Below are 21,288 nucleotides of genomic sequence, written 5' to 3' on the forward strand. Positions count from 1 at the left end.
AGAAACTTAAACACATTAACTGACTCATTAGCAAACTATGTGTTAGATAGACATTTGCAACATTTATAAAAAGAAACACATCATCAATGTTTTACATGTGGATCATATAGCTCAACCAAAATAAAACCCCGAAAATAAAAAATATATATAACTGTTTATGGTTTACACATAATGTTCTGTAACCAAGACAAAAACGGTCACGCGACCCAAAAACTCAAAATTCTAGGGGGCACCCTAGTCTAATGATGCTCGTGATAGCAAGTCACAGCCTGTGCGATCATGCGTAGGAGACGAGTCCATCGTCTAGGCACACCAGTAGTATGCTACTGTAATCGCAAAGGTAGCTCGTCAGTCCTCACATCTGGTATACCGAGAGTGAGGCCCTCAACCTGCTCCTGTAAAGCTGTGGGAGTCTCGGCCACATCGAGGTCGCAGAGAATAGCCCTTTCGGCGGCCTCTCCTGCTGGGGCAACAACTGGTACTCTCAGGTGAACTACTGGACGAACAAGACCAACATCTGCATGTACACATGAGTTTGATTAGAGTCTTGATAGAACAAAGCACAAGGACATTATAAACAAAAGCAATAAACAACAATATGGTCAGAGATTTTACTAATAGCGCCCCACTACTCGCCATCCGGCAGTACTAAATCTGGATCACCCCGGAAGTTCATGCCAGCATATGGATACTCGGCATAAACCATCTTCTGATGATCAAACCACCTAAAGAAGGTATCAGAAAATGAAATCTGAGATTGGCCAGCATGCCTAGACATATGGTCAACCCATCTCTGCATACGTGGTTCAGTAGGAGAAGGTAAATCGAGTGCAATGTACTGCGGCTGCATCAGTGGTATCTTCTCCAAGGCAAAAGCGGTCAAAATAGAACCATACCCAAAGTTCTTCAACTTCCCGTTCTTTATCTTGGTCAACTGTTCTTTCATCACAAGAAGTATTGCGTCACACCAGTTGAACACCTTCGGTTGGCGACATTCCAAGGCATGCTGCATATAGGATCTGTTGGCTACATGAAGAGACGCACTACCGACCATACTACCAAAAGTAAATAGGATAGTCCTAAGGGACCTGTCAGTGACATCACGGATGATGATCTTGCCGTCTTTACTCGGCTGAGATCCTTCTCTGCAATACTGGCGGACATAATCTCTCACAGAATCGCCTCCTCGGGCCGAACCTGACAAAGAGATGGGGGCACCCCGCCTCGACAAGCCAGTCAAGAAATAGATGTCTACTGCAGTCAAGGGGATAGATTTGCCCCTAATATGGAAACATTGATTGATAGGATCCCAAGCATCGAGCAAATACTGTAGTAAGTTGATCTGCTGTCTCATGATAGAAATGCGGAAGAACTTCAGCAAGCCACAATTCCGCAGCGCGTTCACTGTAACTGGATCATGTAGGGCAATCATGTCCTCCTCTTCATGCTCACTTTCTCGCCATGTAAGGGTCATCTTGCTCCAAAATCTCTGAAAAAACAAACAAGAGAGGAGTTAGATCCTGATTTTGGTGAGAAACAGGCAAAAATTCCATCAAAAATTGTGCAACAAATTCCCTTTCTGCGCCCAACGCACCTGCAGCAGTGTTCTAGGTGCATTGAATGTCAAACTGCCTTCATACAAGCCAGCATTCAACGCAGGTTTCGATACACTGGGGGTGCGTTGATGGCAGAACGAATCCCTCAAACCCCAGGGGCTCAGAAAAGCAGGGAATCAGGGTCAAAAAGCAAAATGGAAACCATGAAATGAAAGAGCTCAGGTTCAGCTCCTACCTGGCCCAGACGGCGCCTAGAATTGTCCATAGGATCTCCCGAAATCAACTGATGAAAATTGAGGGGGAAAAGCACCTCCAAAGCTCCAACAACCAAGTTCAAATGAAATGGTAAAATGAGAGGTAAAAAACACTTTTTGATTACTTTTATGTAGTTCAAAGTAAAATATTAGTGTTTTAATTTCGTTTTCAAGCAAATATTGTTCATTTCTGACTAAGTTTGATGAATCAATTGAAAATACAGTATGATCTTTTAAAGGACAAAGCTATTTTTGGTAAAAAATCAAAACAAGACCATCTAATCGAGCAGTTTTAGCACATAGTTCAAGCTCGTTAAAAATAAACATAAGACATGAGCAAATGTTTCCACCCGCGTTTAAGCTCGTTAAAAAAATGAACTATTCCCCGGTAAATAACCACCGTGAATATAGTACTTCAGCCATTAAAGCCTTGGTCGTGTTTGCACCGTCACCTCCACTTTTCCATTGGCCGATCGTTCACCTCCATTTGATTGTTTACCCATTTTGAGGAACAACTGCGAAGAGTGATTTCACTAGCCATCCTTGTGACACTGCCGTGATTGGAAAATTCCAAACCTTACCTGGAATCAGCTGCTACCCATTTTATCACTCGTTCCTCAAAAGACGAGTCTCCTTTAAGCTCTTTTCAACTGACTCGTAAAATATGAAAAGATTGCTGAGTTTTGGCCTTCCAGCTCGTTAAAGCGACGGGAAGTGCTATCCCTCCTCTAGATTTTAATCTTTTTGGACCTGAGGGATTATTGCACAAAAATATCGAGCGCTTGTTTTGTTCGGCTCGTTAAAACTATCAAAAATTCATCCCTTCTGTATTGTTTTGTACTTTTTCGGACTTAAGGGATTAGATGACGAAAAATGAATTTTAGAGTTACCTTTACGTACCTTTTCAGACTCTCTAAAAATGAAAAGGACCGAGTTATCTTTGTCATTAAACTCGTTAAAAAGATTAATAGCGACAAACTTGTCTTTAGATGAGAACGAGTTTCACTATCGCTAGGCTCGTTAAAACATAGCGATGGGTTTGCCCGAAGGGAAAATTATAGAACAAGCATATGTTATCCTCCTCAAGCTTGACAAAAATAAAGAGGTACTAGTCAGCAATGACTGGGGAAAAATTGGGAAGAAACTCAAAGAATCTTTATTGGTAGCAAGTCGCTCTTGAACATGACACTTCCACTCCGTGTCCGAGTCGGGTTGGGTTATTTCATTCACCGGTCACATCACCATGGTCACGCCATACCATCCACATTTGGGGTAAATGCTACCAATCCATCACATAAGTGTCGCCGACATGTTCAAGAAACGTCATCCAGAGAAGTCACCTATGTCCCATCCACTACCATACATTATACTTCATTCTTTCATGACCGCCATCCTGAACCATATATCATCAGATCGTTTTCACCTCCATCAAAATCATTTGCTCCGTTCCGTGTCATTGATGTGGGATTCATTAAGGCCCTCCTTTGACGGATCGCTTCTTGTCGACATCAGCTCATTATCCAAGAAGTTTGTCTAGGAACACCCCATTTAGTACTTTGAAGCTTGCATGCCTCAATGGCAAGTTTCTCACTTCTGGTGACAAGTATACATCACTGACCTTCAAACGAAAGATTTTGCGTGGTGTTCGATGCCAAGTCCTTTATTCACACCGCGTGAATTGTACTGCAGTACCTTGAGGGTCATCATCATTATCGGTGATTCCTCTCGCGCTTGTTAACAGTTTACATCATTGACTGGTAATCAAGCGATGTCTTTCCATGTTCGACTTCAAAACATTTCTCACATGGATCGACTTGTACTTCGAGTGAAGATCGGACGAGATTGAAGACCCCGGATCTAGTTTCATCCATCCGGGCTGCGATATATATTCAGGAAAATAAAGACATTGAAATGTACAACATTGCAGCACAGATAATCATCCTACCAAAAGGATGATGGCTCTATCAGAATCATCAGTCTACCATCAGACGATTGTCTGTCCTATGTACATGAAAATGAATTTATAAAGCTGAGCATGGGAATGCCCGCCTCAGCTAGATCATGAAAACAGTATGAAGATAATGTATTGTATTGTATCTTATTACAGGTCTCCTCCCAGCATTGAAAGAACTTCGGATCCTCCTAATAAAGCACTTCACCCGATAAATGGCCTCATACTTTAGGGGGCAACTGTTATAGACATTTTTGTGCCTTACAGCTCTAAGCATGAAATGTCCATAAACCAAGGGATCTTAAGTCCCTATTTTGTTCCGACCCCTAAAGGAACAAGGTCAACAAATTACAGCTTCTCCCAGAAGTTCTCCACCAGAAAATGCTCAGAATCAGTCAAATCAGGATCATTTCAGCTGCTCCACTGGCTAGCTGCGTTGCATAGCACCCAAATACACTAGCTAGGTGCATTGCAACACACCTAAATGCACTATCAGGGTGCGTTGAGCGGGAAATGACAAATGGCAGTGCCATTCCGCGAGGTGGAAAGACAATGGAAGCTTCCAAAATCTTCTCCAATGACACTTGCCTCACTGAGTTCGACCAAGGATGAGTAAGAGGCTCTCAGTCTCCAAGTGGAAGCAAGAACTGACAAAGAGAAGACACTAGTCAAATCATAAGCTGACTCATACTCCTTGCATACATCTATATATGGATCCCTCATCCCACAGATCCAGGGGGCTGGAATTTTGTACATTGCGAAGAATTGTTGTTGGTTTTGAGATAGATATTAGAGTATTGGGTGATTTATTCTTTGTTGGAGGTGAAGAGGGGCTTCTTTGCTGGGAGGTTGATGCTGGATCAGGAATCATCGGTTGTAACTCCTCCTAGATCTTCTTGTTATATCAATAAAACTATTTGAGTTTCTCCTACATGCTTGTGTATCATTGATGTTTGTTACATTTGTATGTTTAGCTTAAATCCGATCCTAAGATTTTTATGAATATAAACCCATGTCTTTGTATAGTTTCCTTCTTCTGTGATCTTGCAGGTATTTGTTGAAGCTGGGCAAGTAAGGGAGTAGGTAGCGGGAAGCTGTCAAAGAGGAGAGAGATTGGATCAAAGGACTAGCGCAAGACACAGGTTGGTTCATCCTATTCCTCTTTGTTTATAGTTCCTAAAGAAGAATACAAAAGTAGTTTTCTCTGTTTGTTTCTAAGGTCACTGTCACACCTTAGTGGGATAGGGTCGTTCTGAATAGACACTTTTCCCGGTAACAGTGTGTGTTACCATGGGCCGACAGTCTGCACGCTTGACTAAGGGTCCTCGTTGCTTTGCACTGATCACAAATTGCAACTGTTACGAGGTTATCTCTGATAAGCTTGATCTTTATAAGACTTTGAAACTTTGGCATGAATTTTGCAGAGTTCATGAAAACTTAGAGAGTGTTCTAGGATCTAATTTGGATCACTCTGATCCTATTCCGGATCTGAGGTTCTGTTGGGAACGGTTCCCCTGGGGGTCAATTTTGGTGTTAAAAACCCAAACTTTGGGGCAAAAGGCCTGAAGGTTGTATAAAGAAATGTAAAGTCTCCGCATTTTGTGGTTGCAGAGCGCGAAGATATCAAGAGTCAAAAAGGGTTTTCTGCCCTTAGTCTAGATAGGTTGTGTCAGTTTTAGAGATCCTCCCTTGGTCTGCAGACCATGGGATTGTATAAAAAGGAGGTCTTAGAGGAGTCTAAGAAAGAAGTTAGTTAAGGGAAGTAGAAGTGCTTGATGAGTCTGTAAAGATCTAGGAGCGAGAGTCTTAGCATAGGAAGAGACTTTGCACCTAAGTGTGCAGAGGCCTAGGGTAGAACTCTATAGGTAAGTGCACGGACCCCTGCAGCTGTGTGCGCAGGGAAGATAGAGTCTGTATTGGAGATCGCAATCATTAATAAAGAGAAGTATTCTGAAATTACTATGTATTTTTCCTATGTGAATCACACGTGATTATGTTATGTTAAGTTCTGGGTTAATGTTATAATGCTAATTTGATGTGCGAATGTATATGTTTCTATTTTTTATGTGAACGCAAATAAGTATATATGTTTACGCAAAGATAATATTAATTGCATGATAAATTTGGCGAACACTTAAGATAATTCAGGAAATCATACAATAATGCAGTGACAAAGGTGCGTAAGTACCTAAACCACTAGTTAGGGTTGCGCGAAGGACAATCGTATGCCCTCGCACAGGTTCTTAGAGATGAAAGAGAAAGTACATAGATAAGCCCTAAAGGCTTATCAATCAACGCGAAGGAAGGGTTTAAGGTATAAAATCGACATCATGACCATCTTAGGGTGCAGAAACTTGGTTCCTGCATCCCCCCATACTGCTTCAAGTGAGACTTCGGTCCGTGCAGGGATTGATGCCAAAAGGGACAATAGTGTAGGGATTTTCTTGGCTGACTAACGTTGAACCTGGGTCAGGGCCCATCAAGCCAAAAAATGGTTCTGTTGTCGGGACCAGGATCTGCATAACAAGATGTGTGATGTCACATCATTGGAATCCAACTAAGAAAGAGATCAAAGGCTAGTTGGATAGAAAGATCCACGAATTCATGGCACAAGAACAAAAGAATCAGTGATTGATGAAAGAATAGTGGTTGGGCAGATATCTATACACAAAAATACACAAAATCTTATTTTGTTCCTTCCCGGTTGAATTATATGAGTGGATCGCGAAGTTGGTAGATAACCAAGGGAGGTGGAGGCTTGAAGATTTGATTGTTTGGACCCCGGAGTTAATACGAAGACTGGAAGCCTCTGAAGATAAGATCGCGTGTGATGTCGACCATTGCCTTGACCACATCAAAGGAGGGTTTGTGATAGAGTTTGCGGTCGATACTTCTGTCAGTTATAGCGAAGTAGAGTGTTGCTTCTTCAAAGGACCGTGAGGTAAGTATTTGAAATCACTAAATACAACAATGTAAACTTTGAAATGGGAACTATAAACTCAAAACAGGAACTCTGGACAAAAAAAGCCAAAAAACATAAAAAACAGTGCTAAAAACGAAAAGTGTGTATACTGGAACGATGGTTTTTTTTTAGGGACAATTTTGAACATGTTTTAAAAATGGCAGTGAAAACAAAATTTTTGTGCAAAATACAGCTTGAAAAAGAAAAAGTGATTATACTGGAACGATGATTTTTTTTTAGGGTCAATCTTCAATTTTTTTAAAAAATGCTAGTAAAATGATCCAACAACATAAAAATGACTCATAACTTCTCATTTAACACCATATGGAAATCAAAAATTTTATTTCAAGATACGATGCATACATCAGTTAGATAAATTGTCTTAAACAATTATTCAAAATCACTCATATTTTCTTGCACACCATCAGAATTCACATCTTTAGATGAGTGAATGAATGCTGACGAAGATGTTCCATATTCTTCTCTTTCATCAACTAGTGCCCCATCTGAGTCCACATGCATGCCCAGCATTTCAGGTTTCAAAATTCTTTTATATCTACGACTGGTTTCAGCAGACTCCCATCTCAACACTGTTCCTTCTGGTAACAACCTTTTCAGAATCTCTATCGTCTTGAAGCAAAGAGTTCCTCTCTTTGTTAAATTGAAGTCATAAACAAGTATGTCAACATCCTCCAATTTTAATATGTCTGTGCGGTGACGATTTATATTCATACCCTTTCTTTTTCTCTTTCCGCCTTTTTTTTGTCAACTGCCATCTCTGGCTTATACACACCATTGAATGGGTGTGTATTTGCGACATACCAATGTACATCAACACTTGTAACATCCTCATTTTTTGTAAAGATCTTTATAAATTTAGCAACCCATAATGGACAGCCATTGGGATCTCCATCTGCTAGCACTGCGATCATGCAACCCTCCTTAATATCTTGTACTGAACCCCTGTAAAGGTCTTCCATGGCTTCATGTTGTGCACGAGATATTCTAGAACCAATATACATCTCTCTTTCCTCTGCCTATGAAGAATTAATAATACCTTGAGACTGTTGTTGTTCAACAATGTTTATTTCCTCATGCGCATTCGACACATTTTGTGGCCAAATAAATGGATTTTTCAAAGGTATATCTTCATTTGTTGTTGTTGAAATGATATCACTTTGATTATTGAAAAATGACTCCCACCAAACTGAATCAGCAATGTCAAAGTACTCATATGTATATCTAATACATTTTTTAATTTCTTCTAGGAAATCAGAATAATTTATATCTCTATTTTGTCTGTGTGCATTATGAACTTCACCAACTGATTGTAATAACAATATTTTTGATGCAAATATTGGGTGATCTCGAATGAACTTCAAAATTTGTAAACCTGATGACGGTGCCCATTCTGCAGTAGTTGAATACTTCTTGCCCCATATGAGTGTTTTCCCATCAATTTTTTTGATACGAAATTGATGTTGGAAGCTAATATCATTAAGTTGTTCAATAAGTTTCCCCTCACCATATGATCCCATAATAAACCTTCGCATGTCAACAGTTTCTTCCAACACATCAAAAGTAGGCTCTGGCATGTATGATTTCTTAATACATTCAATTAATGATGGCAAGCTCCCAATTTCCTTCCTCCTCAATGTGACTGAAAAATGACTGAACATCTAATCAATATGGTCATGAGTGTGCCCAACAAGAAGGAAACCAACCTTTACCTTTTGACAAATTCTCAATTCAACAAGCATGTTTAGATATCCAAAAACAACTTGATTTTTGTTTTCACGTCAAGTGTTGTCCAATTGTAGATACAAAACTTCAGGAAGATTACTAGACCAATGAGAAAGAACATCATGAATTATGGTTATGGTCAGATTTGCATCGTTATGAATATTTGGAGTTGTGAAGTACACCTTTGGCAACATTTTCCCATTGAAGACCATACAATTGACCAAGTGATACTGAATAAAATTTTCCTCCTGTAAATGTTTGGGTGTGCAAACAAAATGTGGTAAAGTGTTTTCTTCTGGTCCATACCATCAATTATCAAACCCAGATATTTATTCAGATTATCATAACACTTCTTTCAATGCTTGTACAAATTTTTCCTTTCATTTGTTTGTTGTTCGCGATGCCCCTAAAGTTCTTTGAAAATTGAATCTACACAACATAAAAGAAAGCCATTAAGAAATATGTTTTCATACTTGTGTTAGAGTTAACATAGTGTAAAACTAAAAAAAAATAAGACACACACAACATTCAACCATGAAAAACAAAGATCTTAACATGGTTCACCCAACCAATCTGGGCTACGTCCACCAAACAGAGGCATCGGAAATATTATTACTCAATAGGAGATTACAACAATAGATTTGTACATCTAGAATTATTTTTCCTCACACCTTCTCATCACAGATATCCTCTACGGGCTTACATTTTTATAGCTAGGAGTAGAAAACTGAATCATAAATTCACTCACAATAAATACAGGATGCAATAACTCCTCATCAAGAATAATTGGAGTTAATTTAGCAACAAATCCTATTGTTTTCACATTCATGAGATTTTCTCCAAATTTAATTAACAGAAATCTCAACAATCTCCACCTTGAAAACAATTATCCTGATACTCTGTTCCATTATTATTTTTATCTTTTCTGCAAGCCAAGAGATGCCAGACACCATCATAACTTCTCTAACAAAACTGGTTTCGTGAACATGTATGTACAGTTTTCCTTAGTATGCACTTTTTCAAGAGAGACTCCCCTTTTAGTGACAACCTGTATTACAAAATAGTACTTGATAGGTATATGCTTTGATTTACTATGATAGACTGGATTTTTAGCCAATTGAATTGCACTTTGACTATCACAAAATATCTTGATGTTGTCCTGTAACCTACCAAACTCACCAAACAAACCTTTCAACCAAACCGCTTCATTGCAAGCATGTGAAGCAACTATGTATTCTGCTTCTGTAGTGGATAAAGAAACAATGTTTTGTAGCTTTGACATCCAGCTTATAGCTCCACCTGCAAGAGTAAAGACATATCCTGAAGTTGACCTTCTTTTATCCAAATCACCTGCAAAATCAGAATCAACATATCCACAAACAAATTCACTACTTTCGTTATAAGTGATACAATAATCACTTGTGCCTCTCAAATACCGAAGCACCCATTTCACTGCTGACCAATGTTCTTCTCATGGATTTGCCATATACCTGCTTACAATCCCAACTGCATGTGAAATATTTGGTCGAGTACAAACCATTGCATACATCAAACAATCTACTACATTGGCATATGGAATTCGAGACATATATTCCTTTTCTTCATTTGTATTAGGACATAAACTTGAAGAAAGCTTAAAATGGGAAGCTAAAGGGACTGAAACAGGCTTCACATTGTTCATACCAAACCTCAAGAGTATTTTCTCAATATACTTCTTTTGTGATAGCCACAGCTTACCATTGCGCCTGTCTCTAAAAATCTCCATGTAAAAATGCAGTTTTACAATCTAGTTGCTGTAATTCTAAATCAAGTAAAGCAACTAATGCTAACACAATTTGAATTGAAACAATTTTTTACAACTGGTGAAATATCTCATGAAAGTCAATGCCTGCTTTCTGAGAAAAACCTTTTGCGATCAGCCTTGCTTTGTACCTGTCCTCTGTATCATCAACACCCCTTTTCAATTTGTAAACCCATTTACATCCCACAGTTTTCCTATCTTTAGGAAGTTCTACCAGATCCCATGTGGCATTCTTGACTAATGCCATCATCTCGTCCTTCATAGCTTCTTTCCACTTATCACTTTTAGAACCTTCTACAGCTTCCTGATAGCACAAAGGTTCATCATCATTAGCGGTTAAAGCAACTGAAGTAACATAATCATCATACCTTTTAGGAGGACGTTTGATTCTCGTGGACCTCCTTAAAGATGTTTCTGGTACTTCCACAATTTGCTGATTATTATCTGTAGGAAATTCTTCATGATCAGCATCTGAAACACGTTCATGATCTGCATCTGAAACTTGTTCATCTGGACTATCATCAGTATTTGAACTGGTTTCAAACTGAATGTGTTGAAGCTTAGATACATTATCCTGTTTCAATTTATCATCTACATCTGGATTTTCAAGTGAAGATTCATTAAATTTAACATCTCTGTTAATGATGATCTTGTGAGTAGTAGGATCCCACAACCTATATCCCTTAGTCCCATCACCATATCCAACAAAGATATATCTTTTTGATTTAGTATCTAATTTAGAACACTGATGTTTTGGAACTAGAGCATATGCATCACAAACAAAATCTTTCAGTTTAGAATAATCACAAGGATGACCTTTCCATACCTCTTGAGGAATTTTGCATCCTATTGCAGTTGATGGTGATCGATTTATCAAATAACAAGCTGTAGAAACTACTTTTGTCCACAATTCCTTCTGCAAATTGGCATTACTAAGCATACTTCTTGCTCTCTCTAAAAGAGTCATGTTCATGCGTTCAGCAACTCCATTTTGCTGAGGAGTACATACAGTGGTTTTATGTCTTTCGATCCTAGTGTCCTTGCAATAATTATCAAATTCCTTTGAAGTAAACTCACCACCATTGTCAGTTCTTAATCATTTAATGGTTCTTCCTGTGATGTTTTCAACTAATGCTCTAAACTGTTTGAAAACTGTGAATACATCAGACTTCTTCTTTAACATGTAGACCCACACTTTTCTAGAGAAATCATCAATAAAAGATACAAAATATGACGATTCTCCATATGAGGTTGTAGGAGATGGACCCAAAACATCAGAATGGATATAATAAAGGATTCCCTTACTAGTATGTTTTCCAGTTTTAAGCTCCTGCTTGCTTTGTTTCCTAAATAGACAATGTTTGCATAAATCTAACTTAGAAGATTTTAAATTAGGAAGTAACTTACGATCAGATAAAATTTTTAATCCTCTTTCGCTCATATGGCCCAACCTTTGATGCCATAAATGAATAGAATTACTGTCATTTTCAGATACTGTAAAAGCATGATCTAACTCTGTTCTTCCTTCTAACTGAAAAAGATTTCCAACCTTCTTTGCTTTCATTACTAGTAAAATTCCTTTATAAATTTTCATTACTCCACCTTGAACAAAGGTTATATGTCCATTAGTGTCTGGTACTCCTAGTGAAAAGAGGTTTTTTCTTAGTTCAGGTACATGTCTTACATTAGTTAGAATGTAATTTGTCCTCTCAAACATTTTAAGCTAGATGCTTCCAATTCCCACAATATTACATGAGACATCATTTCCCATGTAAACAACTCCATCATTGATTGATTTATAAGTTTTAAACCATTCTCTATGAATGCACATGTGATTTGACTCACCAGAATCTAACAACCAATGTTGATCATGATTAGACAAACTAACTCATAACACTTCATCACTCATACCTAAAATGGATGTCGAACCTGTATCTGTCGTGTTTGCTTCTTTCTTCTCTATCGAAGAGTCTCCTTTGGATGTTTGCTGTCTCTTCCAACAACCCTTCTTCAAATGTTCTGATTTGCCACAAAACTAGCACTTTACCTTACTCTTCTTCCCTTTCGATTTTGAACGCAAGTTGTTGTGCTTACTGAAGTGTCTTTCTTTAGAACGACCTCTGACCATCATTGCTTCTGATGTAGAGGTTTCTGAATTTGACCTCCTTCTTTTTTCTTCGGACCAAAAAGCTCCAACAACATCATCAAATTCAAGGGTTTCTGATGAACTAAGACTTATAGAAGTAACAAAATGATCCCATGACTCTGGCAATGAGCATAATAAAGTTACAGCTTTATCTTCTGATTCAAATTTTACTTCTATACTTTCTAATTGCACCAAGAGAGTATTAAAGGTATTCAAATGATCAGTAATAGATGTACCTTCCTTCATGCGCAAAATGTACAACTGCCGCTTCAGAAGAATCCTATTGGTTAAGGATTTTGTCATGTATAGCTTTTCAAGCTTTGTCCACAAACTAGTAGCAGTTTTCTCTGACACGATGTTAAACAAAACATCATCTGCCAAACACAGTCGAATGCCACTCAATGCTCTTTCATCCAGGTCACTCCATTCATCATCTGCCATGGTGTAAGGTTGTTTGGCTTTTCCCAACAATGCCTTCTCCATGCCTTGTTGCATGAGTAGATCATACATCTTGCATGAGTAGATCATACATCTTCACTTCCCAGATCTCGAAGTTGTTTTTGCCATTGAAATTCTCGATCTCAAATTGAGCACTTTGAGTTTTTGCCATGTTGTGTCACACAAAATCTCCAATTGCAACTTTTAATAAATGAAGTTTTTTATTTAAAAAGTGCCCTTCACCAATAAAATGCCTTTTCCTTATTATATCGTGGCATATTACCATTTAAAAAACAAAATATGATATAGATATAATATCATATATAATACAAATTGTTTTTTTTTTTAAAGGCATTTCATAATAGCTTTATAAAAAACTTCAAATCGACTTTTTTATGTAAACAGGAGAGCCATTTGAAATTGTTTTTAAAGACCCATTTCAAAAACGTTCCAAATCAAATATTGATTTTTTCAACGGTTCAATGTGGCATTTTAATAATTGATGTAAAAGAAAAACTTGAAGACACCGTGCAACTCACCTTTCACCATTGCAAATTCACCAGTCGATTTGAATCTCAACTAAAAGCAAAACGAAATCACTGTGCAGCTCACCTTTCACCACTGCAAATTCACCATTCAACGCTACTTTTAACGTAGCCTTAACCAGCCAGAAATCATTGTGAAATCACCGTGCAGTTCACCTTTCACCGTTGCTTCAGTTCAACACCAGTTAACAGCCTTCTCCAAACTCCACTTTGCATAGCTCTGGTCTTCGATACGTAGATCTCACTTCAGCCTGTAATCATACACAATGCCATATGTATGCTTAAAGTGGTTGTGCTCGTCATGCAAGGACTCGCAACAATCGGCAGTACAATGCTCACCACAGCAGGAGGAGGGTTTTCCTTTCCAAACTGCAACGCTGCTTTCTTTGCAAGTGTTTTCGCCTCTGCGTAGAACCGACCATTGTCCTTTGTTTGCCTGATGATTTCCAGTGAAGTCCAGTAGGATTCATCAATAAGGAGTAGAGACTCGTCTGTCGGGATAGCTGCGCCTAAATACGAAGTGAACACGACACGCCGCACGCTTTGTGCTCTCTTGCATGATTTCAGAACGTTCAGAGTCCCTTGGATTGCACCATCGACTATCTTTGAAAATGCTGTCAGATTGAATCACTGCAACAGGCAGCTCAACCTGCTCTGATACCAAGTGTTAGAGTTAACACAATGGAAAATTAAAAACAAATAAGACACACACAACATTCAACCATAAAAAACAGAGATTTTAACATGGTTCACCCAACCAATCTGGGCTACATCCACCAAAAAGAGGCATCGACAATCTTATTACTCAACAGGAGATTACAACAACAAATTTGCACATCTGGAATTCTTTTTCCTCACACCTTCTCATCACACATATCCTCTACGGGCTTACATTTTTATAGCTGGGAGTAGAAAACTGAATCATAAATTCACTCACAACAAATATAGGATGCAATAACTCCTCATCAGGAATAACTGCAGTTAATTTAGCAACAAATCCTATTGTTGTCACATTCATGAGATTTTCTCCAAATTTAATTAACAAAAAATCTCAACAACTTGATGAATATACAATTTTAAAATTTATAGTTATGAATGCTTACCTCTTTCAGACCCTTCACGTTTATCCCTTTTTTATTTAAGAGAAGCACATGTACTGCAAATTCCCATCCTTGTCTTCTTAGGAATACAAACATTGTTGAATTCTTTCTTCCATACCTTCACAAAATATTGATATGTAATAAACCGGCCATGTCCCTTAGCACCTTCCGCATATTCTTTGTATAAGTTGTAGATTTCTCGTCTTGAAAAATTATCTGGAATATGTATTGTCTCTCTATTTGGCATACACTCTCCATGCTTTGAAAAGAAATCTTTCATCCATGACATTGCAGTATTTGATAATGGCCCAAACTATCTTTTATGACATACTTCAGAATAAAATGTGGGATCCTTTTCCAAATTTTCTTGAATTCTCGAGAGACGAAAATTCCCAATCGAATGAAACATTTTGAAAGCTTTTATACAGATAAATAAAATCCTAATATGATAATCATAGCCTGACAATGTAGATTGCATGCACCCAACTAAATATGAATTTTGCATGCTTTTATTCATTGACAAATATCTCTTCATGCTCTCTAATGCAAATTTGAAATCCATATGTTTCAAGCAATATTTTTGGCAACATTCACTTGAAATGAGTGCATTGATAGAACTTCTTCTCGTCAGATATTCTGCTCTACCCCTTGTATAACTAGAACATCTTGCATTGATATGAAAAGGTCTTCTCCTACTCCTCGATACAATATTTCTTGGCAACATCTCCATCATTGGATCATCATTTGTATAAGGATTTTCATCATCAGTAAGAGGAATGTTATCCACACTATGATTAGTTGTGCTTTTCAAATACTAACTTGGAGGATATTCTTCATCTTCCCCTTCTTCAATGCTACTATCATAGTCCTTAGAATACAGACTCAATGGAAAATTTGACTTGATGTTTATTGGATATTCTTCCTCATGTGCATTTTCAGTCCTACTCTCATAGTCCATAGAATTAGGACTAAGTGCATCATCCCATCCTTCATCATTGCTACCTTTATACTCATTAGAATTAGGACTAAGTGCATCATCCTGTCCTTCATCACTGCTGCTCTCATAGTCCTTAGAATTAGGACTAAAAGGACATTATGACACTCCATTATTTTGAAATTCATCATCATGCTCTTCATCACTGTTGCTCTCATAGTCCTTAGAATTAGGACTAAGTGGACACCGTGACACTCCATTCTTTTGAAATTCATCATTTTGCTCTTCATCACTACTGCTATCATACTCCTTAGAATTAGGACTAACTGGACACCATGACACTCCATACTTTTGAAATTCATCATCCCACTCTTCATCAAAGCTGCTCTCATAGTCCTTAGAAGGACTAAATGGACACTGTGACACTCCATACTTTTGAAATTCATCATCATGCTCTTCATCACTGCTGCTCTCATAGTCCTTAGAATTAGGACTAAGCGGACACTTTGACACTCCATTCTTTTGAAATTCGTTATCACACTCTTCATCATTGCTACTCTCATAGTCCTTAGAATTAGGACTAAGTGGACATCGAGACACTCCATTCTTTTGAAATTTGTCATCATGCTCTTCAATACTATTGCTCTCATAGTCCTTAGAATTAGGACCAAGTGGACACCATGACACTCCATTCTTTTGAAATTCACCATCATGTTCTTCATCACTGTTGCTCTCATAGTCCTTAGAACTAGGACTAAGTGGACATTGTGACACTCCATTCTTTTGAAATTTGTCATAAAGCTCATCATCACTGCTGCTTTCATAGTCCTTCAAATTTGGACTAAGTGGAATCTGTGACTCTTTATTTATTTGAAATTCTCCATCTCCTCTTTCATTAGTGCTACTCTCATAGTCCTTAGGATCAGGACTAAGTGGAAGAATTGACTTTCTATTCATAGTGGAAGAATTATATTCATCCATATGAATAGAGTTGTTACGCGATGAAGATGTTGATGCTGTATAAATCGAAACTTCACTATCAGGACAATCCATCACTTTCAAATAGAAGATGTTGAATGATACAAATGGAAAGTCTCCTAAAGATATTATATAGCTTAGAGAATGAAATTTTCCTTCCAAAAATTTCCCCCCAAAAAATTTTCGCGAAAATATTTCCCTCCTAAAAGTTTGTGAGATTTATTTCTCTTCATTATTTTATTCTACAATTTAATGAAAAATGTAAACTAAATTTTTTTATGAAATAAATCATTAAAGTTAAAATTGTAAACTACAACTTCTACCTAAATTATTTTAATAGTCAAAGTATATAATATTTACTAAACAATTGAATGTTTTTTTAATTTTTTATAATACATTATGAAACAAATTAATCCCACATTCACCCTGCTGTAAAACAATTTCATAATATTCGCTTTATCATATTTTCCTTCATCGCCATAAAAAATTAACATGTTAAATTTTTTTAAAACTAATTAATCCCGCATTCACCGTATGGTAAAACATCTCTGTAATTTCACCTATATACTAAATTCCATTATCACTATTACTCACATTACATCAAGGTTTTCTGAGGTTTGTTGAAAGACTTGGAGCAAATTTGTGGAGCAGCTACATTGTTATCAACAACATATTCAATGAAGAATTCTCGCAATTGAAAGGTCAGTTAATTTTTTTTCCTTGAAAATTTTCATATTAAATTAGTTTAATGAAGTAGATTTTTTTTTTAAGATTAATACTTTTTGTCAGCCAAATTAACCAATAATTTCGTCATGAGCATGGTGGTCTCAAAAAAGCTGGACACCCCCATCCCGCAATCGGCCGACCACCCGCCCCCTCTGCACACCCTACCAGCCCCCTCCCCAAACTCCCCTACCCTGTCCCCCCACCCACCCCACCATGCCCTCTCCCACCGCTACCCCCTACCCCCTGCCCTCCAAACCCCTGTGCCCACACTCTTCCCTCCCAACACTCCTTCCCCCCCTCATGCCCCTATGCACCCCACTCCACCCCACCCTGCAATCGGATGACAAACCCACTCCACCCTTACCCCACTTCCACCCCTACCCCCCTTCCCCCACTACCCCCTACACCTCACGCCCCCTCCCTACGCCCAACCCACCTTAAAACTACCCTCCTTCCCCCCTCCCACGCCCACCCCTACCCCCTTCCCACGCCCACCCCTACCCCCCGCCCCGCCTTCCCCCACCCCATTGAACCACCCACTCCTACTCCCTCCCTCATGCCCCCACCACCGACCCCACCTCCTCCCTCGCCCACCCCAATCCCCGCCCTCCCCTCCAACCCACCCCACCCCATCCACCCCCACCCTTCCCTCCCTCGGCCACTCCTACCCTCGCCTTCCCCCCCACCTCACCCTCCGCCCCCTGCCCTCCGCCCCCTCCCCGTGCCACCCTGGTGGCCCGCCCACCTTCTCGCCCAGGTGGCTGGGTGGACCGCGGGTGGCGCAAGGTGGGCGGTGACACCCCACCCGATGCCACCACGACGACCTTCCCACCCGCCTACCTGCCTACCTGCCTGCTCGATTGGCCGTTCGATTCCCAGAATCAGATGGCCACTCCGAGCCAGCGGGCGGGCCTCTGGGGTTGCGCGGGGTGGGCGGCGGTGCCCCACCCTGTGCCACCCCAGTAGCCCGCCCACCCGCCCGGGTGGCCGGCCGATTCTGGGAATCGGCCGACCACCCAGGTGGGTGGGCGGGCCGCCGGGGTGGGGCGGGGTGGGGCACCACCGCCCATCCGGTGCCACCTCGGCGGCTCGCCTGCCCGCCCAAGGTGGTCATTCGGGTGGGCGGGGGGCCGTTGGGGTGGTGCAGGGTGGGCGGCGATGCAGAATTGAGCGGTCACCCCACCTCGTGCAACCCCAGCCCTACCCGCCCGCCCGGGTGGCCGTCCGATTCCTGAATCAATGGTCACCCCACCTCGCGCAACCCCGACACCGCCTGCCCACTCGGGGTGGATATCCGATTTCAGGAATCGGACGGCCACCCGAGTGGGCAGGCGGCTCGCCGGGGTGGCACGGGGTGGGTGGCGGCGCGGAATTGGCCGACCACCTAGTGGGGTGGGTGGGCCGCCGGGTGGCGCCGGGCATACTACTGGGGTAGCACGGGGAGGGCGGGGGGCGGAGGGTGAGGGTAGGGGTGGGCAAGGGAGGGTGGGGGTGGTTGGTTGGGTGCGGTGGGGGAAGGGGGGGCAGAGGGTTGGGTGCGGTGGGGTGGGGTGGGGTAGGGAGGAGGGGGGGGAGGGCGAGGGTACGGGTGGCCGAGGGAGAGCGGGGCGGGTGCGGGTGGTCGAGGGAGAGGGGGGCGGGTGGGGGTGGACGAGGGAGGGTGGGGCGAGTGGCGAGGGGTGGGCAGGGGTAGGGTAGGCGAGGTGTGGGTCAGGGAGGGGGGGGAGGGCGAGGGTAGTGATGGCCGAGGGAGCGGGGGAAGGGGGGGGGGATGGGGTGTGGTGGGGGGGGGTGTGGGTGGGCAAAGGAGGGGGTGAGGTCGGTGGAGGGAGCGTGAGGGGGGGGGTAGCGGTGGGTGGGGTAGGGGAAGGGGAGGTGGGGGGTGGGGGGGGGTGTGGGGGTGGGGTGGGAGAGGGGGCGGGGGGTAGGGGTGGGGTGGGAGGGGGGTTGGAGGGTAGGGGTGGAAGGGGGGTAGGGGTGGGGTGGTAGGGGGAGGGGGTACGGGTGGAAGGGGGGTAGGGGTGCGGTGGTAGGGGGTACGGGTGGAAGGGGGGTAAGGGTGGGATGTGGTGGTCGACCGATTGCGGGGTGCAGTGGGGTGCGGTGGGTCGGAGGGGCATGAGGAGGGGGGGGAGTGGCTTGGGGGTAAGGGGGAATGGGCGGCAGGGGGTAGCGGTGGGAGAGGAGGGGGTGGAGTGGACGGGGGGACAAGGTGGGGGAGTTTGGGGAGGGGGCCGGTAGGGTGTGCGAAGGGGGTGGGTGGCCGGCTGATTGCGGGATGGGGGTGCCCAGGGGCGGGCGTGAGGGGGTGGGGAAGGGGGTGTGTAGGGAGGGGGGATGGGTGGGAGTGTAGGGAGGGGGTGTGGGGGCGGAAGGGGCAGTTGGGCTGTCTGGGTGGTGTGGTAAGGCGCTGCCGCAACCCCATCCTACACCACCATGGCGACCTACCCTTTCGCCCGCAGAGGTTGCATAATTCTCGGAATCGCCCGCCACTTCGCGAATGGACGGGGTGGTGTCGGTGGGCTTCTGTCATTTCTTAGTGTTAATATTTTTTTAATTTCAATTATCTGATTATACAAATTAAAAATTTATGATATATTTTCGTTGTGGATTTAAGTTAATATGTTTTCGTTATTTACTGATTTATGTGTTTCTGTTTTTCAGGAAAATGGCATCAAAGAAGATTTTTGTGAATCTTTCTGGACCAAAGATTCTTAAAGGTGCATCTTCAAAAAACATTGGTGAACGAACTCCACCTGAGCTCATGGCTACAAATCTTTCAAGTGCCTCAAATGATAAGAAGATGATTTCAGATTGGAAGAATTCAAAAGAGGTGAAATTCCCATCAAGAATCTGGCATGTGAAAGAAAGAGCAAGCCAAAATGTGAATATATATCTATATATTGATATACTGAATGATAATGGATTTTTTGAGCTGATGGGAAGAGTCATAGATATGTGTTTAGTACCAAACACTGAAGTTGTTTACATACTTACAAAAGTTCCCAAGTCACATGAAAGGATTAAATATCGACTATCATATTCATTATATGACACGAGAGAGGTATCTACAAAGTTGTGTAAACTAATGGTAAATGAGATGAAACAAAACATCATAAGTATTGTTATTTATATTTGTATTTTGCGTTCTTGAAAGTGTCTCGCTATATTTTTTTTAACTTTGTTTTTATTGACATATGATATTTTGTTTGGCAGAATTTTGTTGAAAGTTTTTCAATTAGGTTGGGAGGCATTCATTTCATAGAGCTTCATATCATGAAAGTTGTCAGCAATTTTTACTCAATGTCAAAAGAAAATATGGACAAGAAAAATGTAGTAATTGATGATGCTACAAAACTACATCCAAAGGATCAGAAAAAAAGGCCTCTAGTGGATAAATCTAGCAAGGGTAGACAAGTTACTTTTGAGGATGATGAAGTTGAAACTGACAGTGAATCATATGTTGTTGTTACTGAAGACGACATTGGAACTGAGAAGAGTCGTAAAAGACCAAAAGTAATAATGCCCAAGAATAAATCCGTTGAGAATGTTATGACGAAGAAAAGTAAAGTTGAAGATTTTGAAGTAGTCATTACCAACAGTTAAGAACCTAGTGAAACTTCAAAAGAAAGCAGAGAAATCATTACACCAGGAGCTGATTTAGAGGATGGAATTATCAAAACAAAATAAAATGCCATTCGACAGAATTTGACAAAGAGAAACTTAATTGGTGGTGGTCGTACATTTCAGCTTAATGTCAGACAAACCTATAAGGCAAGTGAAGGACAATGTCAACATCAAGTCAGAAAGCCACACCATCTGCATGTTCACAACTTGAAGACATTGATGAGGTACAATCCATATGCTTATGTGGTTAATTATGTGCTTCTTATTGATCCAGTTCAAGTTCCCAACAAAGAAGCATTTGATAAGTCAAAATGTTTTGAATACAATTATTAAGTGCTTGGGGGGAACCATTCTGTAGAAGCTCAAAGACAATTGATGGAGAAATATCCCAATAACCCACATTTTGAAACAATGAAATGTATCATTTATGCTGGTTTATCGAATATAGAAGAAAAGTTAGTGGCATGGGATCATAATTCAGATAATGAATATAGGATGTCTATGATTCATCCAAAGGGTTAGATTTA

Source organism: Pinus tabuliformis, chromosome 2_2 (genome assembly GCF_031772625.1).
Source record: "Pinus tabuliformis cultivar Carrire ecotype Pingquan chromosome 2_2, CPIR1, whole genome shotgun sequence".
In the NCBI taxonomy this organism is placed as follows: domain Eukaryota; kingdom Viridiplantae; phylum Streptophyta; class Pinopsida; order Pinales; family Pinaceae; genus Pinus; species Pinus tabuliformis.